Consider the following 16,896-nt stretch of genomic DNA (forward strand, 5'->3'; position numbering starts at 1 on the left):
AGGCAGAGAGAGAGGAGGAAGCAGTCTTCCCGCTGAGCAGAGAGCCCAATGGTCCCTGAGATCATGACCTGATCATGACTTGAACTGAAGGCAGAAGCTTAACCCACTGAGCCACCCAGGCACCCCCAGGAGAGAAAGCATCTTAAAATGGCTCCACCCCGACATGGGGCTCAATCTCACTACCCTGAGATCATGACCTGAGCCCAAATCAACAGTCAGATGCTTAACTGACTGAGCCATCCAGGCACCCTAAAGACTATAGTTTTAGAGTTTTAGAAGATAACTAAAATTCCTTTGCCTTTGTAATTAGGAGAATTCCCTGTGGGATGAATATGATACCACTAGACACCTAAATAGATCTAAACTCGGAAGAGTTGAACTTAAGGCTGGAAAGGATCTTGATAAGCAGTTTATTTAAAAAAGACAAATAAATATGTAATAAACATAAAATCAATTTCAGATTCCCTGCTTATGATGGAATTTAATCAATCACAGCACTCTTTCTCACTAAGCCTGGACTTAATCTCAGAATCTTTCTCAACATAGCAGTCTCAGCAGCTACCCCCACCTAATCAGACTCAAATCCTATTTGCCGTCCTGGAAATTGGTCCATTCCCATCCTTCCCATGTGACAGAGAGGGGACTGGAGTTCAGAGAGGTAAATTAACTTGCTCAAAGTTACACTGCTGGTAATATAAAGCTGAGGTTTCCAAATTCTTTTTTTTTTTTTTTTTTAGTATTTATTTATTTCACACACAGAGTGTACAAGCAGGGGAAGTGGCAGGGAGAAGGGGAAGCAGGCTCTCACAGAGCAGGAAGCCTGATGTGGGGCTCAATTCCAGGACTCTGGGATCATGACCAGAGCCGAAGGCAGATGCTTAACAAACTGAGCCACTTAGGTGCCCCCGTTTCCAAACTTTTGCTTTTTTCTTAATCTCCACCCCTGCTTTTTTGCTCTGTTCAGAATATACTTGGTAGATCATATGTTTTGCACTAGATTCCTCTTTCCTGGCTGAGCTGTTTAGAATGCCCCTACCAGTGATTTGCCAAGGCAGGCAACCTATCCCTTTAAATTTTGTGTTGGGTGTTTTCAAGTTGAAAATGGAGACTGTCGTCTGGATTCATATCCTTGCCTCTCTTACTGGAAATCTGGGTGCTCTATTGAGAAATGTGAGCTGTTGCTGAAATTTCTATGACTGTAGGCAAAGGGTCAGATATTTTGAGAGCACCTTCTCTAGGTGCAAGGTGTTTTTGCTCCAGACTACAAAAATGAAGTAAGACAGTGGCCGGCTACAGTGATCTGGCCATGGTGAGGCTACTTGGAAGGAGATGGCATTTGAGTAAGACTTTGGAGATCAAATGGCCTAAATTATTCTTCAACTATAAAAATAATACATGGTCATTTCACAATTATTTGAAAAGACAGACTATTGAGAGGTAAAATCATTTCTAGTTCCTTCATCCATAAGGTATGTCAACATTTTGTTTTATTTTTCTCTTCTAGTATCTTTTTATTCCATGCATAGATATTTGGGTTTTTCCCCCTCCTTTCTCATGGTTGTTAATCTATGTGTGTCATTTCATATTTTGATTTTTATAAAGTTTTGTTTGTTTGTTTGTTTGTTTGTTTTAGTGGAGCATGGAGCCCAATATGGAGCTTTGAACCCACAACCCTGAGATTAAGATGTGAGATGAGATCATGAGTCAGATGCTTAACTGACTGAGTCACCTTGGTACTCCTTGATTTTAAACTTTTAATATACTATGAGAGTGCTCCATAACCCATTAATTCTAAGAATAACCAATGTTAATTCTAAGAATAACCAAATATGTACATACCTATGTTCACCCAAAGGCATATGGAAGCAGCACTTTTCAAAACAGCCCCAAATTGGAAACAACCTGAATATCCATCAATAGCATAGATATATAAATTGTGCTATACTTCCCTAATCAAAAAGTATACAGTGATGAAAATAAACGATAGCTACACCTAGCAACACAGATGCATCTCACAGATATATCATTGAGCAAAAGAAGCCAGGCACAAAAAAGAACATACCTTACAATCTGGTGATATAAAGTGCAAAACCAGGCAAAAGTAACCATGATATGGTTAAGACATCAGATGTCAGATTGTAAGATGTCAGAACAACCCAATGTGACGAGCCCTGGGTGTTACACGCAACTAATAGTAATTGGACATTGCATCTGAAACTAATGAAGTACTATAAGTGGCCTAATTGAATATAAATTAAAAACAGATGTCAGGACACTGTTTACATTTGGGGGCATGGTTAGTGACTGGAAGGGACCGTGGGGGTAGGTATCTGACTGTAGGTAAGACCATATAAACACTTGGTGAAATGTATCACGCTATACATTTCTGGTTATGTGCTTTTCTACATATGTTCTACAAGTCAATTAAAACACCAACTAATTAGAGCAAGCCCAGGTAAATACATCCATCAGGTAAAGAAGGCCAAGGATATCACTTCAGGCAGAGTAAATAGCACAGAGAAAGTTGCAAGAGTGCAAGATTGCAAGAAGCAGTCCAGCTTGCTTGCAACATTGGTATTACAACATTTTGCCGTAAACAGAAGACCCTAAAACTTAGGACTTAAAAACAATGACATTTATTTGCTCAGAATTCTTAAAGTTGACAGTATGGGCTGGGCTTAGCCAGACAGTGCTGTCTCCTCTAAGGTCACTCAAACGACTGTAGTCAGATAAACTGGGGCTAGCTAGCCCAAGACAGCCTGTGCTGTTTACCCTTTTTGCCTGCTCCAGGAAAATTAATCTGGGCCCTTTCTAAATTTGTTTTCTTTGGCAGCTAGCAGGATGCCTCCCTCTTATCAGTAGAGGGAGCTGGGGAGACATTTAAGTAAGAAAGCGTTTTGCTTCCTGGTTTTCATGTGCCATCTCATCAGCCTCCTGGGGTGTTTGTGGGTCCCCATGCCTAGCTCCTGCAGTGTGTAGCTTCTCCAGCATCAGGCTCTGGCAGGGGACAGGGACCAGCAGCATCTGGCAGCCAACAGCTTCCCCAGGAATCTCTCTTCAGTGATTTTGTAGCAAGGTCTCTGGAGAGATACTTCCCTATGAATGGCTTTCCTGGAACATGAGAGGACACAATTCCAGCAACTTCCAGGGGATCGCCTGGCATGGTACCACAGGGACCTCTCTGCCATTTAGAGGCCACAGTCACATCCTCTGTGATAAGAGCTGGATCTCAGCCCTGGGGGCGGCAGGGGAAGCTCTTCTTTGGGTGTTCTACGTACCTCTAGAGATACTAGCTGCCCCTTGTATTTGCTGTTCTTGAATTCTTTAGAATTCTCTTTACTTCTTGTTAGTCAGTCCCTTGTTACATCAACCTCCTTTACAATGAACAATTCTTTAAACTTTTCCTGTTTGACATACTACACAGTTTCTCTCTCCTGGTTGGACCCATGCCTCACTTATCTGTCTGGCTATTGACTGTGCCTTTTTCTCCAAATGTCTCCAGCATAATAGTCTTGATTGATTGATTGATTGATTGATTTTTTTTACCATGGCAGCTGTATCCCAAAAGGTGAATGCTGAATATGTAAGGCTTCTTGAGGCCAAAACTCATAAGTCCCATAACATCAGGTTAAGTGATATCTATCAGTCAAAATAAGCCACAGAGCAAGTCCAGATTTAAAAGGAGAAAAAATAGATCCTATCTCTTGATTAGAAAAATGGCAAAGTCACATTGCAAATGTGCACGGGCACAGGAATGGTGGGAATGTTGCAGCCATCATTGCAATCAGTCTACCACAGTCCAACAGCATTAGAGACAGCAGAACACTCTTTGAAAGTCTATTCCTTGACTCTGCTCTAGAACCTCTAAATCCAAACATCTGGGGTAGGATTTGGGAGTCTAAAATTTTAACACTCCTTCTCTCCTCCCACTCCAGCCCAGGTGATTCATACCCATAATAAAACGTGAGAACCATTAACCTATGCTCACAGAGTATCTGTTCTCATTCACCACTTTTGAAGATGCTGTTCCATTGCCTTCTGGCTTTTATTATTTCTGGTAAGAACCTATCAGTTTCATTATTGCTGCCTTCAAGATTTCCCCTTATCTTTGGTTTTCAGCAGTTATACCATAATAGACCCTAGTTTAGTTTTCTCTTTATTTATTCTGTGTGCGGTTTAAAGTGATTCTTAAATCTGTGGCTTGATGTCTTTCATCAGGTTTGGAAAATTACTATCATAAAATATTGCCTCCAGTATCACTTCATTTCTCTGAGTCTCTCTTCCCTTCTCTTCTCCCTTCCCTCCTTTTCCTTTTTTCTATCCCGTACCTGCTTTGTTCCCACTCTCCCTTGGGACTTCAATCATACATAATTAGACATTTTCACCACGTTCCATACGACTCTCTTCTTTATTATATGTGCTGTAGTCTGGGTACTTTCTACTGACCTCTTTCAGTTCACTAAGTTGATCTTCAGCTATGCTTAAGATACTGTACTGTTATATCCATCTAGTGACTTCTTAATTTCAGTTGTATTTCAGGCTTAGAATTTTCACTTGATCAAATTTTATTTGACTCTTCCTTGGTAGATTCCAGTTCTCTGATGAAATTCTCCATACTGTCAATTAATTTCTTGATTACATAAATCACATTTTAAAGTTCACATCTTAAAAAAAAAAAAAAAAAGGGTCCATATCTTATAATGCCAGTATCTGGATCTTCTGTTGACCTATTTCTATTGTCTATTTTTTCTTCTGGTTTTTGGCCATGTGGTTTGCCTACTAATATTTTTTGAAAAATTTTTATTGAATGCTAGATATTATATGTGAAAAATATTATAGGAAAATTTTATCTTCCTTCAGAGAAATTTTTACTTTTTGGCAAGCAAGAGTCTTAGAAGTCGTGTAAGGGACTGAATTGATTATATGCTTGTCTCCAGTTTTGTGGGGTTGGTCTATTTCTGATTTGTCTCTTATCCTAGGGTAGAATCCTTCAGGGGTTCCATTTGAAAGCCTTGGTGTTTACTAGGGACACTCCTACTTGGTGGACACTGAAATCCACTTTTTATATCTTAGCTTTACAATGCCTTCAGATGTTCAGCTTCTGCTTAGCTTCTTAGTCATCTCTTGAGAAACAGCATATGCCTTGAAGGGCAAAGTGGCCCCTGAATATGGACTATACCTCTCTGCATTTCTCTCTCTGGAATCTTGAACCCTCAGGTCCTTGTTGCTTTGGTAGCTCTCTAATGCTAATACACACACACACACACACACACACACACACTTATTTTGTGCAGCTCATTTAACAATTCTCAGTGTAAGGATTGGTCTTTAATAAGATATTGGAAATACAGAATTATTTGTAATTATTGGAACTACAGAATTATTGGAAATATAGAACCCTTGCTCATCTAACATTTATGTTATATTTTTAAAGGGGAAGAAACCATGCTTTACTCCACTCTGTACTGCCAGGATAGAACCTGTGTCTTCAGATTCTCCTTTTCCCCACCTTTGCCCACAGCACCCCTAAAATTTCTCCTACTCTAGGGTTAAGGCATTATTTTTCAACTTTCCCTATTGCAGTACATGATAACATTTGGATACCACCTAGGCTATGCTAATGAGGCTATCAGAGGTCTGCAGGTGACTATCTCATCAGATTTGGGGGCTTTGGCTGCCTAGGCTCCACCTCGCCACTCGAGACCTGAGGGCTCTATATTTCAGTATAATTATAACCTGTCTGGGGCCCTCGGCACTAAGAAGTTGACAACCCCACATAAGAGCCAACACTGCAGTGCCCAAAAGTGACACATTAACCCATTGTTGGTAAATCAGTCCTGGATCAGTTACTCAGTCTTCTAGTAGGAGTCCAGAGGCCAGAGCCCAGAACATAAAGATTGGGAAGAAAATCAGATGTCAGCTCCAGTCCCGGCTCTGCCTCAAACTCATGTGACTTTGGACAAGCCATTACCCTTCTCTGGGCCTTACTTTTCCGTCTGGAGCAGAAAAGAATTAGACTAGAGGAAAGATCTACCTGGTCCCTTTTGGCTCTGACATTCTATGAGTCAGGTATTCTGTGAATTCCCCATCACTCAGCAGTATTCTTTTCCTGGTAACCTGGTTCCTGCCTTTGGTTCAGATAAGTGTAGCAAATAGTAGACTCTCTCTGACTGTGCTGGTGCTTGCAGCTCTTCCAGCACGTTACTGGCTGGTCTCTGAAATTAACCCCTGCCTGGTCCTGACAGAGGGCAGAGCCACACCTATCCCCGGCCCCCATCAACAGAACTCCCCTGAGCCCTGTGCATGTTCAGCTTCTTCCCGCCCTCCCAATCAGCCTCTGGGAGAGAAACACTCCTAGTTTCCTGGACCTTCTCTTCTTCCCACAGCTCCCAGGCTTTGGGAGAATCAGATGGAAAAGGCAGAGAAGACTCCAGCGGCAGGAGCATAACAGCCTCCCAGCAAGAGGAAGGAGGGGTGCTGGGGGAATGGGGGGAGGCTGGAGGTAGATCCTGAAGAACCTGGGCTATGACTCTCTGGAGGCTGGAGTTGGCCTGGTCTTCAGGGAAGAGACACCAAGGGCCTTGAAGCAGAAGAAGGTCATGGACACAGTTACTAAGTGCTTGGGGGCAGAAGTGGGGGCAGAGAGAGAGAGAGAGATGGGGGGCTGTCTGAGAATGCAGGCCAGAGACTATGACATGGCAGTAGCGCCAGCAAAGGGGAGGAACAGCTGGCAGACTGGGTGACTCCTGATCTGTGGTTCAACCACAAATCAGTTACATGTTACATGGCAGTTACATGTTACATGGCAGTTACACATTACATGCTACACTGCCATGAGTCATAGGCACAATCTGCTCTGTCAGTATGGGGAACAAGACCTTAAGGAAGAGTAGAGAAAACGGTCTCAGACTTAGAGACAGACACATTAAAATCCCTTCAATAGCACTTTATGACATTTTCTTAAGGAAATGTTTTCTCATTTGGCCCTCCCAACACTTGTCTGTTTTGGTAATGAGAAATGTAAGGTAGGGGCACAATTAGAACGTCAAATTCAGGTCTCCTGACTCTTGGCCCCATGTTTGACCACAAAAATGGCTTCTCTGAACTGACGGCAGGCAGAGGTGGTGGGAAATTTGCCCTTGCCCAGCTGCTTCCCACTGCCTCCCCTGCACTCCACAGCCCCAAGCCTGCTGCCAAAGGTCAGTGTTCTTCCAGCACCTTCACGCCCCTGCTCAGGCTTTGCTCTTTATCGTATGAAGAGGTGGGTGGGGCCAAATGAAGGTTCTTGACATTCAGACATAAACAGGTGACCCCCCCCTTTTTTTTTAAATGAAGGAATCTTACGGATCACTAACCTGAACTCAAATAAAAAAGAACCTTCTCAGGCTGAGGCAGAGGTGGCTATTTGGTTGGCTGGTTGTCCTGACTGCCCCGACCATCTGGTAGCCTCCGTGACACTATCAGAATCCCCAGGGTTCCACGGCCCACAGTTTGTAAACCATGGGCTGGAGGCTCCTACTTCAGCATCCTAGAGTGAGGGATTCTCCACCTGGATCCACAAATAGAATTCTCCGAACTTGGAAGGAAAACATTCCATCTTTATTTCACTGACCTCTAACTCAAGTTAAATACTTTGTTCCATTGTAAATGTCAGCAGTGACCACACTAATAGAGACCGTTCCTGTGACTCTGTCACTAAGAGAAATCAGATATTTTTGTATCAGATATTTTGTATTATAGTTGTCATAGATCTTTCAAAACATCATTTATGCTCATTACTCGAAAATGACAATAGTTATTATATCTGCTGCCAAATCTCATTTTAAAGTTATTAATAAAGAAGTACATATTATGCATACAATTAAAAATTTTTCTTGATGCCTATATATTTTCTTTTGTGCATTTAAAAATGGTCTGGAAAGGGGTCCTTCTGGCTTCACAGACTGCCAGAGGAGTCCAGGGCATCAGGAGGTTACGAGCCCCTGTTCTAGAACTTCTCTTCCAGAATGGAGGGGGCTGGGAACTGTTGAAGGCTCTGCCAAAAGAGGGCATGTAGGACCCAGGGTCCCCGGAGGCCCCATGCTCCAACGTGCACACTCTGAGACCGAGGAAAATGAGACAGGAAAGTGGGGCAGGAGCAAAGGGACTCTGAGAAGTGGAGCAGAAGCCAACGGGCCAGGATGGCAGGGCTCAGTCTAGTGGGACGGAACTGAATTCCTCAGCCCTGACCCCAGTCAGACTTCCGAGGGAGCCAGGACTCATAGGTCCAAGTCCTGTTTCTCATTTCCCTGCCCAGTCTCAATTGTCTTCTCTGAGCTAATATAGCAGAAGCAACAGTGGCCTCGAGGTGAAGAGAGACCTGTTTCCAGATGGGACCCTTCCTTGCCTTGCTGAGTGATTTTGGGCAAGTCACCTCCCTCACCCAGGCAGTTTTCGGGGTGGTGTAATTGCCTTCCTAAGTACGGTTACGAGCCCTTACCATGCCCACAGTAGACCTTGCTGAGAGATCTCAGCACACGATCATTCCATGTTCACAGGCAGCTTCAGAAGCCATCTTAACACTCTACCAGTTGATTGGAATTAGCAAATGTATCATATCTGGTATTGCTGGACCAGATCATCTACACATTTCCATCTGGACTAGTCTGTCCATGTCTCTAAAGACCTGATTCCAGGAACTCAAGTCAGACAGTAGCTAGAAGTGCAGACCTCTCAAGCATGGCTATTTCTCACTCAGACACGTGTGTGTGTGTGTGTGAGAGAGAGAGAGAGAGAGAGAGAGACAGGAAAGAGAACATTCTTAGCTGGGCTATAGATTTTCTCTTGTACACTCTAGAGCAAAAATGGGGTCAGAAGAGGACACTCGGATGTTGAAATCTCAATCAGACTTCCTAGAACAGATGAGCAGAGGCACATGGAAGTCGAACTCTGAGCAGTGTTGGGAATGGGTATCACGCCAGGACCAGTACCACCAGGCCCTACCTGTCCCCAGATGTCTTCTGTCACAAGAAGTAACAGACATGTGGTGCAGCAGAATGATGATGACAAAGAGTGAATAACACCCACCACTCCTAGTGTCATTTACAGGGCCTGACATCATGCACAGCCAGGTGGTCAAGAGTGGCTGTGCTGTAGATACGTGGTTTCTCTCCCAAACGGCACAAAAAGCCAGTTAGAAAGTTATTTCCGAGTGTTCACTAGCCTAGGTTACAGCTAAAGCCCAGACAAGTGTTATAACTTACTTAAGGTCACAGCCAGTTCAAGCGTTAGGACCAGGGCCCAGGTCTCTGCAGAGAGAGTGTGCTGGGTAGATAGTAGGGAATGATGGGAACTGTGTCAAATTAGAGGTCATGGGTTCTGTTGAGAGGCAGCAGCTGATTATCAGTTTAAGTTGATAGTTGGCATGGGAGGGTGTGGACCTAGAGGGCCCCATTCTTCTGATTTTAAAGAGAAGTCAGAATTGAGATTTTTTTTTTTTAATTAAACAACTCCATTCTCAAATGTTGGTGTCTAAATTTTAAGAGGTTAAAACAAAACAAAACAAAACACTGAGTAGACCAAACAGATTGGATCGGGGACTTTAGAATTTGGCCTGATTTGCAACTTCTGGGAGAGCAGGTGAGAGCCCAGGCTCTGAATTCAGCAGTACAAAGACCTGAGTCACAGTTCTGGCATTTTGTTAGCTGAGCAGTCTTACTCAAGATCTGTAGCCTCTCTGGGCCCCACAGCTTTCATCTGTAAAATGGGAATACTAAAATGGACTTGAGTATGGATTAAGGGAGGTGATGAGTTGTAAACAATTAGCCCAGTCATTCGATCAAGAAATGGTGCTCATTTCTTGATCGAAGAAATGAGCACCATAGGTGCTCAAGAAATGTAGCTCCTCCACCAAAGTGCCTCTAGGCTTCATGGTGATTGGATGAACCCCACAGCCCATCTACCTCAAGCTTATTTCTGCAAGGTCTTGGAGCTCAGTGCCCAAGAAACTCTAACATAGATGCGCAAGGCCCTCAAACCTGCTCACACATACCCTGCACACACCCTTGGGAGGATTTGGAGATGCCAAGTGTGGTTACCAAGGAAAGATGTTTAGGAGGCTTCCCTGGAGTGTAGCCACAACCTCTAGTGTTGTTTAGAAGAGAGGCCTATACAGTGCAGAGGGTTGCCGAACGTGACCTGTTGGGGTGCTTCACAGCATTGGAATTTTTCAGCTTGAATTTTGTTAGCTCATATGCACCAGTACACACGCACATATAGGCTCTCACACACTATCTGCCCAGAGCCTGGGCAAAAGGGGCTGCCTTTCCTGTTCGTGGGAAACTTCTATTCTAGCTCTTACTCCTCTCATTCTCCTGCAGGTTCGCTGGGAAGGGAGGTACCATCCTGACCCTTGAAACAGCATTCCCTGAGACCGATTTGCTCAGCAGGGAGCTGTGGGAGAAGGGACAGGGCAAAGAAGCTCAAATGACTGAATAGAAGGGCCTTGGAACCTAGTCTGGGCCCTTGAAGCAAGAAGCGACAACAGCCCCCCGGACTCAGGGGAATGGACTGGTTCCAAAGACCCGCCCATCCATGTCTCCAGGAGTCTCCTGCCACCCCCAGATGATGGCCAGACTATGAGGGGCTGTACTTCACAGATGGGGAGACAGACACGAATGTCTTCCTCTGACTCAGTTTATCCAATACATGCCAAGGATCAGGAGCCCTCCCGATGTGGGACTCTCTAATGGATCAAGTATGTGTTTGTTCTGAGTCCTTGTCCTAAGCTGAACCTCAGCTTAACAACAACATCGCTACCTCTTAGCCAGCAACACTCTTGATATTCCTCCACTCACACCTCATATTAGAATTTAGAAGACATCGAGGCAGAGAAAAGTGACTTATACCCAAGGTTACCGGTAGGTCTGAAGGTCTGTATTTGAACTCAAGATTGACTTCAAAGTGCATGTTCCAACCACATATCACACCACCTCATGCATTAAGGCCACGTTTCCGGCCTGGGGTTCAGTTCCAGGAGTCATTAAAAAATACCATGACTCAGTGAGCTGTTTCCCCCTGCTTTGTGTTTATATGAGTCTGTATTTCAAAAAAAGCCCCAATAAATGATATTGTAAAAAAGCAAAAGAACTTAACAAGCAACCACAATCCCATCATAATTGGAATACTTCTTTATCGTGGAGGTCACATTTTATAAAACATTCATTACTCTATTTTGTCAATTCTAAAATGCATGCCTGTGGGGTTTTTGTTTTCAATCTTTGAGTTTGGGAAGCACTTAAAAATCTGTGGTCTCTGAGCTTCCATGAAATACACTATTTTATTTGGCCCTAAGAATAATCCTGGTAGGCAAGCATTGCCAAGATTACAATCCCCATTTTACAGCTGGGAAAACCGAGGTTCAAAGAGGTTAGGTAACTTGCCTGAGGTTACAAAGCCAGCCAATGCAGATTAGCCCTGTGTCCTGATTCCCAGCACAAGCTGGGTCCACCTTCCGCTCCTGGACTCTAGATACTGTGCTCACACCTACCTGTTTCCATCACCCCACTGGCCAAACCCTAGCAGAGGACTAAGGGACACCTCAGCTCTGCCATCCAGGATTGTCCATCCTCAGGCAGAGGGGGGATGAACCCACTATGGGATCTCCTAGGAGTAGTCCAGTCCCATATAGGAAATTTTCAGGCCACAGGAGCCCTCTTTCAAGAACACATCCCACGTGTTGTAGAGACCAAAACTGGGCTGGGGTATGAAGGCGGTATTTCTGCCTGGTTCCTTCATAAACCATACAAGCCAGATCTAGAGGCTCCCACCTAAGTTCCCCATTCCCTGAAAATTGCCCTATTTCTCGTATTTCTTTTTTTTTTTTTTTAAAGATTTTATTTATTTATTTGAAAGGCAGAGATTACAAGGGCAGAGAGGCAGGCAGAGAGAGAGGAGGAAGCAGGCTCCCCGCTGAGCAGAGAGCCCGATGTGGGGCTCGATCCCAGGACTCTGAGACCATGACCTGAGCCGAAGGCAGAGGCTTTAACCCACTGAGCCACCCAGGCGCCCCGTATTTCTCGTACTTCAAAAGGCCAAATGAAAAGCAAATATTGACTCTAGATAAGCTCGCACAGGCAGCCTAAAACACTGCATTTCTTTGCTTTTGGTTTAACTTACATCAGCTCAGCGGTATCACCGCGGTGCGTTCCTGCTGCCCAGAAAACAGATCGGCCAGTATAGGGTCCCAATTAATGACATTATGTAACACAAAAATCTTTCAAAACAGGGGGTGTGACAGGGGAAAATAAGAAAAGGAGAAAGCTGACATGGAAATTTGAGCTTCTCATTCTCCCAGATGGAGAACATGAGGCTCAGAAAGCTGGAGTGATTTGCTCAAGGTCACACAGCAGGGCCCAAACCAGCACCCAAGGTTTCTGACCCTCAAGAGACACATCTCCCCCCGCCCCACACCCCCAACCCTGCTGGGCTGAGGATCAAGAAACCCAGATTGTCCGGACTCACCGGGGTTGCTGCAGGGGGTCACGACAGGGAAGTGGCTTCTCCCTCACACCTGTGGGCTCCTTCCTGGCGGGCAGTTGCCAAGGCCACGCTGTCTTTCCTTCCTGGGTGTCTGCCAGGGCAGCTAGACAAGGGAGCCTCCTGGAAGGACAGCTCTGGGCAAAGGCGAAGGTGGCCTCTCTGAAGACAGCACCCACTAGGACACCACCAGATGACCAGGCCCTGGGGTCACGGCGTGGCCACGGAGGGCTTAATTACACCTAGCTGGCACAGCTGCCTCCAGCCCCCACCTGGGAGCTCTCCAGGTGGCATGGCTGGTTTTCCTGCCAGTGGCTGGGTGCCTTTAAGAGCATGACTGCAGTTCATTGGCTGAGCAAGGCTCCCCCTACCTCTTTACCTGAGCAGGTGAGAGAAGCAAGGCTAGGGGAGGGCTGGGGGACTCAGGTGAGAAAACAAACAGTGACAATGAGCTGGCTCCCCCTTCCTCCACAGACAGCCCTTCCTTCCTGGGCTTCCTTCCTTATCCCCGCCCCCCACCGCAGGACCTGCTGGGGAGGTAAAGAAAGGGCAAACATCCTGCAAAGTGCCTAGTGCCATTCAGTTTCCCAAGCTTCACCAGCTCACAGTAACCCTAGACCAGAGTTACCCGTATGTCTTCTCGGTCGATGGAGAAACTGTCCTTGGAGAAATGAAATGGCTTGTCCAGCTCACGCAGCTCTTGGAAGGAAGGGCGACCGAGTAGGAGGGTGTGAGGACCCAAACGTGAGTCTCCTGCTTTTGACTTTCCACACGCTGCTCCTGGACCACACCACATCCCTCTCTCAGTGAGGCCTCTGGCAAGCCGCTCACTGCCTCAGTTTCCACATCTGTAAGACGGTACAGTCATGGTTGTATGTAGGTCTCTACTCAATTTATTGAGTGTCTCAGAGACTTAGAGCTTAAAAGGACTCGGGAGATGATCTAGCTCATCCACTCATACAGCAGGCATCCCCTCATTCTGCAGGCATGGTTCTTCAGCAACTATTAGTGCCACACCTGTTTTAAGTCCTAGGGCTACATCGGTGAACGGGAAAATCAAGGACCTTATTGAGTTTACACTCTAGAGAGAAGAAAGACAGACATAAACAAGTAAACAAGCTAGATAGGTAAAAGTACCATGAAGAAATAAAATACGTTGATATGAGGGGCGCCTGGGTGGCTCAGTGGGTTAAAGCCTCTGCTTTCGGCTCAGGTCATGGTCTCAGGGTCCTGGGATCGAGCCCCGCATCGGGCTCTCTGCTCAGCAGGGACCCTGCTTCCTCCTCTCTCTCTCTGCCCGACTCTCTGCCTACTTGTGATCTCTGTCTGTCAAATAAATAAATAAAATCTTTAAAAAAAATAGGTTGATATGATAAAGAACGGGGAGGCTATTTTAGAGTATGTAGTCAGTGAGGCCCTCTCTGAGGAGGGGATATTGAAGCTGAGACTTGAATAATAACAAGGAGCCAGTTATTAAAAGAGCTGGAGCAAGAGTGTTCCAGGCTTTGGGAACTGCAAGTGCAAAGGCCCCGAGGCAGGTGTATTTGGAGACTACAATGAAAGCTGCTGTGGCTAGAGCATAGTCCAATCCCTGCACTCCCTTTTCAATAGATAAGGAAATGATTCAGAGCAAAGGCTTGCCCAAGATCCCCTCTTGCCCATTTCTTTATCCTCATTCATTATGGAGGGAAACTGAAGTGTGGAGTTCATCAGCACATTTGAGTCACCAATAAAACAATCATTCCACAAGCCTACACTGCTTTTACTTCATGTCTCTTCCACTCTGTAGACATGTGTAAGCTCCCAAAGGGCAAGGGCTATGATTTCAGGAGTTTCCCACATTGAAGAATCAAATCCTGACCAACAATATGGGACTAAAATACGCAGCAGCAACGCAAACTGCCCTATGGTGACACAGGGCCAGCACAGCCCCTTCCCATTCAATGCCTTTCCACTTTTGTTTTCAGAATTTTTTACTCTGATTTTTATTTTTATTTTTTAAAAAATATTTTATTTATTTATTTGACAGAGATCACAAGTAGGCAGAGAGGCAGGTGGAGAGAGGAAGGAAAGCAGGCTCCCTGCTGAGCAGAGAGCCCAATGCGGGACTCAATCCTAGGACCCTGAGATCACAACCAAAGCTGAAGGCAGAGGCTGCAACCCACTGAGCTACCCAGGTGCCCCTTACTCTGATTTTTAAAAAGGGCTGCCTGTTTTCAGCCATCATGTTTGTGGTGGGAACACTGGAGTTGTTATGGTTGTTATTCTGAAACTGTCGAATGGGTAGTATGGGTTAAAACAAGTGGGTTTCAGGTCGGTAGTGCTGAGAACCAGGACTTCTGGTGTGAGAGAAAGGAGAGACAAATGAAAGACAAAAGGGGTGAAGTCAAAATTTTACAGTCCTGGATTAAAATCAGAAGTCCCAGTGTGAATTTTTGATGTCGCCGATCTGAAAACAAGCACCATGTTCCCTAGCCATGCCTACTGTTGTCAGGGGTAGAAACAACAACCAACATTTGAGTGAGCACCTTCAGTGCCCAGACTGTGGTCTCTAAATACGATGTTCTGTAAAGGAACCCAGGCTCCTCAAAAAAAAAAAAAAAAAAAAAAAAAGGTGATTCCAACTTTGGGACAGAAAATGTACAACATGTACATCAACTCTTGATGCCACAAATCAAGGAAACTGGGGTCACAGCAAAGGGACTCAGGAGACAATCAGAAGAGACTCCCATATGCCAAAGTCCAGACAACTTCATCAGTGAAGAAAATAATTGCAATGAGTAGAAAACATTGAATATATTTCAATCTGTGAGTTCATAATGATATTTTAAAAATAAGCAAAAAACCCTCACTGATCATCTCTGTAAGGGATTAGGAAATCAACTCATTATATTTTGAAACCTGGTAAATAAAGGGAGACAATTAAGCATTTATTCTGTCCTTCCTGTAAGAACTGTGCCTCAGGCAACCAAAGAGTAGAGGAGAGGAAGGTGCTTTTTATGTAAGCATTCCAATGAATTAAATGAAATAGGAAAGAAGAAGGATTAACTCGGAATATTAGCATTTTGCAACTCCTTATGAATTAGTTGTTCTAGCTGATAATCCTCCAAAGAAAGAAACAACCAGACTTAATGGGCCTCTTGGTGGAATTAACCGCCACCTCCTAGGAAGAACTCAGGCCCCAAGAATCAAGCAGGATTCTGATCAAGCCTTTGGAGTAGGTAGGTACTGGCCAACTTTGTCTTTAATGGGCCAGGTAATTTAAACGTTACAGGCTATGTCTGGTCTCTGTGGCAACGACTTTGCTGTTGGAGCACAAAAGGCAGCTGTGGACAATAGCCAAACAAATGGGCAGTTTGTTCCAACAAAATCCTGTTTTTAAGAAAGGGTAGATATTAGATTTGGCCCATGGACCATAGTTTGCCAACCCTTGTTCTGAACCCCACTACCAATTTACAGGAAGTACGGGGACGAGGAACACATGAAATAACACCATCGGGAGACAATACACAAAAGCCAAACTGGGGGAAAGTCTAATGGGAAAATCAACTTGATTTCTTTAACAAATGAATGTCAAGATATTAAAGATGTCTTGAGGGGCGCCTGGGTGGCTCAGTGGGTTAAAGCCTCTGCCTTCAGCTCAGGTCATGATCTCAGGGTCCTGGGATCAAGCCCCACATCGTACCCGGCTCTCTGCTCAGCAGGGAGCCTGCTTCCTCTTCTCTCTCTGCCTGCTTCTCTGCCTACTTGTGATCTCCATCTGTCAAATAAATAAAATCTTTAAAAAAATATCTTGAGAGAAAAGAGTACCTCTAGAGTAAAAGAAACTTAAGAAATATTAGCCAGTCACATCGTATGAACCTTACTTGACTCTTAATTCAAGCAATTATTTTTTAAAAATATGGGATAATTGGATAAATGTGGACACTGACCTGAATACTTAATAATATGGAAGAATTCTTGTTAACATTTGGAGATAGTTGATGATACACTGTGGTTATGTTTTTTTTTTTATTTAAAGATTTTATTTATTTATTTGACAGAGAGAGATCACAAGCAGGCAGAGAGGCAGGCAGAGAGAGAGAGAGGAGGAAGCAGGCTCCCTGCTGAGCAGAGAGCCTGATGTGGGGCTCGATCCCAGGACCCTGAGATCATGACCTGAGCCGAAAGCAGCGGCCCAACCACTGAGCCACCCAGGCGCCCCCACTGTGGTTATGTTTAAAAGGGGGAGTCCTTATTTTTTTTACAGCTATTTGTTAAAACATTTAGAGATGAAATGGAGCGATAACTCGGATTTGGTTGAAAAGAATGGGTGGTGAAATCTAAAGGAAACAAAATTGGAAAGGGGTTGGAGGTGGGTGACAGATACATAGAAATTCA

The 16,896-nt window shown here is 44.6% G+C and overlaps 1 protein-coding gene across 1 annotated transcript in view; it reads right to left on the reverse strand.

The window, feature by feature from the left end:
• LARP1 (La ribonucleoprotein 1, translational regulator) overlaps positions 1 to 12,769 on the reverse strand; it is an 88,958-nt gene extending 76,189 nt beyond the window's left edge. The window contains exon 1 of the mRNA XM_082725123.1: positions 12,502 to 12,769. The gene's annotated coding sequence lies outside the window, so the exon portion shown is untranslated. The remainder of the gene's footprint in view (positions 1 to 12,501) is intronic.
• Positions 12,770 to 16,896: the final 4,127 nt, after the last annotated feature.

Source organism: Mustela nivalis, assembly GCF_964662115.1.
Source record: "Mustela nivalis genome assembly, chromosome: 3".
Classification (NCBI taxonomy): Eukaryota; Metazoa; Chordata; class Mammalia; order Carnivora; family Mustelidae; genus Mustela; species Mustela nivalis.